At 34.1% G+C, this 4,346-nt stretch overlaps 1 long non-coding RNA gene across 2 annotated transcripts; it reads right to left on the bottom strand.

Annotated features, from left to right (window-relative positions):
* Window positions 1-273: 273 nt before the first annotated feature.
* Window positions 274-3,874, bottom strand: LOC148782081 (uncharacterized). Of its 2 annotated transcripts, XR_016055404.1 has the most exons (4): window positions 3,806-3,874; window positions 3,458-3,566; window positions 2,999-3,120; window positions 274-487 (listed from the first exon to the last, which is right to left on the bottom strand). It is a non-coding gene; the product is annotated as an uncharacterized LOC148782081 (long non-coding RNA). The 2 variants fall into 2 exon arrangements; XR_016055405.1 differs by lacking the exon at window positions 2,999-3,120.
* Between the last annotated feature and the right edge of the window lie 472 nt (window positions 3,875-4,346).

Genomic DNA, 4,346 nt, shown 5'->3' on the forward strand with positions numbered 1-4,346 from the left:
GTTACTAAAAATATAAGGCTGCAGGAAATATGATGTAGCTAGAAATATGAGGTTGCTACTAAAAGGAAGGTGTTTGGGATAAATACTTACTTATTGGTAAAGAAAAGTGAGATGATCTTTCTAGAAATACAAGGATGCTGATATCCACTGCTTTAATTACAAGAAGAAAGAAAAGTCATCGTTCTAGGGTCACCAGAAATAAAATAGATATCTTAGGGTGTCAAGCCCTGATCTGATATCATGTTAAGATTGAGAGTGAAGAGAGAGAAAGTAATATCCAAACACAAGATAAAGAAAATGTAGAGATCTTTCTCACTTTAAACAAATCATGGGGTGATTTTTCCTATATATACACATTCCCTATAGGAGTTACAATACAAATAGTTCAACAAGCATTAGAATTCCAACTAACCATGGGTGCCGTCCCGAAATCATCCTGCAGAGAAAAAGAGACACCACTTACCGTGGGTACTGTCCCGAAACTATCCTGCAGAGAAAGAGAGAGACCACAAATGAGATAAGAAACATGGTACTCAATGCTAAATAGAAGAATAATAAGAGCATTGTTATCAAGAGAAACTCATAATAGATGGCAACTTTAAAAATTTAACAATCAATTTAATTGCAAGTCGTGAAACCATCATTTCTTATAGTAAAAATAAAAATAAAATATGTAATTGATTTTTCCCCCCAGTTCTTCCTTGATGATCGTGGTTTCGTACCCATTTGAAACCATGATTCTAGTTATATATTAACAACAACAATTACAATAACATGATGATACTACTGCGCATATTCAAAAGAGCAAGTATTCCATGCTAGAAAATTCGGTTTCAAATAGTTGATCGAAAAGTAGGAAAGGCATTCCTGCTAGCAAACCATTTGAAACCAAAATCACAGCACAAGAAGGGGTAGTTTTTCCCATTGGAAATCTCTCTTAACAAGAGAGAATGCCAAGAAATTAGCTTCACAACTCCTGGAGTCTGAAGCCACTTTCCCATGAAAGAGCCGAGATTTCCCAAATTTTGTATAGTGGTGGTGCACCATAAAGATTTACGGATGTCCCAGTAACCAAACATGGACATGGCCTAAGTAGAAATCTGTGGAGAGAGAGATTTCCAAGGAACCAAACATGCCCTAAATAAACTCTATCATCAATAGGATAAGGAAAAGGTTTCTATGCTTCCCCTATAATATAGAAGTTCTATCCTCTCCCTACCATCCAGCCGTCAAATTTTGATCAAGAGAGCCATTCACCGTTTTATCTTAGATCCAACGTTTCAAAGTATTTTATATTTAGTTTTTTTTATACAAATTTTATGAATATGAAATTTGATACATGCCATCTTCTCATTGGGGCGCACCTATAAAAAATATTAAAAATAATTTTTAAATAAAATGTAATGACCAAAAAGCCCCTTGAAAATATAAAGGGTATTTTGGTCATTTAATTTCATTGAAAATATTTTTTTAATATTTTTTCTAGTGCAAGTTTAATAGAGGAATTTTCAATATTTGGTGTCAAAATGGTTTATAAAAAAAAAAATTAAAAATAAAATAGTATAGAGACATGACATTATGATTGAGGCAATCTTAGCCCTCCATGCAGAATTGAGTGTTGGACAAGAGGAAGGATAGAACTTCAATGCTGTCGAGGAAGCATAGAAAGTTTGCCTATAGGATAATGCTATGATATGTGGGTAAAAGAAGTAGGGGCCGTCACTTGGTGCGACAGTAAAAGGCTTGGGTGGGTAGCCAGTGTAAGAGCGCGTGTTCGAGTCTTAAGAGAAGCCACTTTGTCTATAAGCCAAAGATTAAGACCATTTACAGCCCACGTCTCTCGAGACTCTACTTAGGCGTGACCAGCACCTGGTTATGGCTCTTTATGTGTACAAAAGAAGGGAAGACAAAATTGCTGGATGTGATTTATTGATGCAAGAATCTTGAGTTTCACATGTGTGTGATGATGAATTGTATAATTAGGGTGTTAGTGAAATTACATGGGTCTCTTGAGCATGCTTGATGGGCCACCATGCATGTCCTTGACCATCTATTGTCCCACTTCCTTGAATACTAACGCCGTCCACATGCTTGAAATGGATCCAATGTTCCTTGTCGTTGCCCCATGAGGAGATTGAACTTGGAGCTAAGACATTATGCTGAGGAACCTGCCCTCATAACCACCGATTCCCCGGCCTCCACTTCCAACACATGTTTAAATTTCTTCTTCTCTCTTTCTCTAGTAGGCATATAAACTCCTAAGTCTCTTTTATTCTCCTCACTCACTCCATTGACATGTTTAAATTTCTTCTTCTCTCTTTCTCTAGTAGGCATATAAACTCCTAAGTCTCTTTTATTCTCCTCACTCACTCCATTGAATTGATAATATAGAAAAGGGTGTGGTTTGTATGAGGCCGTGGCCATAAATAATCAAAATAAGGCACACCTTCAAATAGTATTGAAATATGTTATTTTAGTTTCAAAAATATTTATGATGGCCTGAAAATTTATTCTTATTTTTAATTAGAAATTTTAAAAATTAAAAAATAGTGTAGATCGAACACATTATTAGATGCATAGTTTCCTGGACTTGAAATCTATGTTTTCTCATGTCCATATATCTATGTTTTCTCATGTCCAGCTATTTATTTTTATAATTTTTGAAATGAAAAATTATAACGTATCTTAAATAAATTTTATGGTCTTTACTATAAAAATTAAAAAGCATGTTGTAGATCTAATATATTTGAATTAATACTTCGAAATTTCATTTATGAGCAGTTTTCCTTTTTTGAAAACTTTATAATATGGCAATTAACTGATCTTCTAGCAAATTTTACGTCTTAAAAATAGAGTATCAAACAACAACTTTCTATAAACTGCATATGCCTAACAACTCTAATGCTTTGGCATAAACTTTTGGAAAGTAAAACTAATAATGGATATTTTCTAAATCTGACCTAATACTCTCTCTCTCTCTGTGGGTTATTTCATGTACCTGGATATTGATAACAGCAGACTTGCAAGGGCCTCTGAAAGTAGTTGGATTAAGGAGAAAGGTTTTCCCTGCTGGAGTAGTCAAGGTGGGGGGCTTTGTACTTTGGCATACACTTTCCCATGCTTTCAAGAATGCCCGCAAAATCAGCAGAGAATAATCATCACATAACTCCTTTCTCCTCTCTCTCTCTCTATAAAATGGTTAAATGGAACAGAATGAAGAAAGATATTCTGTTATATTTTCACTCTCGAGGGCATGTTTAATACGAGAGAAAATATTTTCATAGAATGAAAAGACTGTGTTATGTGATTAGGTGTGAGAGTTTTTTCATATCAAGTGGTTGTCCATTGATGTACAACCAATTATTGTGAAAAATACGTTGGACCAATTATTGTGAAAAATATAAAAATACTTTGACATAAGTATTTTCACGTAACAATGTGCCGTAAAAGCTTTTACCATTGAATCGTCGCTTTTGCCATTGCCAACTGCTCCGAAACTGATAACGTCGAAATTTGACGGCCCATGATCAAGTCCATACAAAGTTCGAGCCCGACCCGGTGTAGAACTGCAAAAGAATAGTAATAAGATTGCGAAAATGCCCTGCAAAAGGATAACCTTCAAGGAAATTAATTTAACATTAATTCACTGGGACAAACCAAATATTGGGGACTATTTTTTTGAAAAAATTCAATATCCATCTCTTTAGCATAGAGAGAAGGGTGCTATCATACAGCTCTTACTCTAAATAAAAAAAAAACTTCAAAAAAACATATTTAATAAGTGAGAGAGAGCGAAAGATGCTACCATGGAGATCCAAGTCTTAATCATATTATATTTTCAGAAAGAGAGAGAGAGAGAGAGATGCTATCATGGAGCTCAAACTCTTAATCAAACTGCATATTGAAAAAAAAAACACAAGTAATGTGAGATGTGGTAAATTTGCAGACAATGCATCTAAAGAAACAACACCATTCTACCACAACTTCTTCTTTCAAATGAACCAGAAAAAGTTTGTAATTAAGCAACATAACTATGGTCTTCCAGAAGCTGTTATAAAACAAATTTGATTCTATAATACAATATATACTTTTTAAAGTAAATTTTATTTTACAAATGCTTAAAATAATACTTGATATGGTATACGGATGATATGGTTATCCATATCCTATATTTTGGGTAACTAAATGTGAAGAATATCTTGGTGTTAAGTTGGTGATATACTAAAGAGATATTTGGAGAATCAGTTATTTATTTTGTTGTTATTATGTAATTCTATTTAGTACTGGGTGCATTAAATAATGAGCACGACTGAATTGCCCTTCAACGGTAGATGTGAGTCCAAGAG

The sequence above is a fragment of the Amborella trichopoda genome, chromosome 5 (assembly GCF_054954075.1).
Source record: "Amborella trichopoda isolate Santa Cruz 75 chromosome 5, AtrichopodaSantaCruz75HAP2 v2.0, whole genome shotgun sequence".
Lineage (NCBI taxonomy): Eukaryota > Viridiplantae > Streptophyta > Magnoliopsida > Amborellales > Amborellaceae > Amborella > Amborella trichopoda.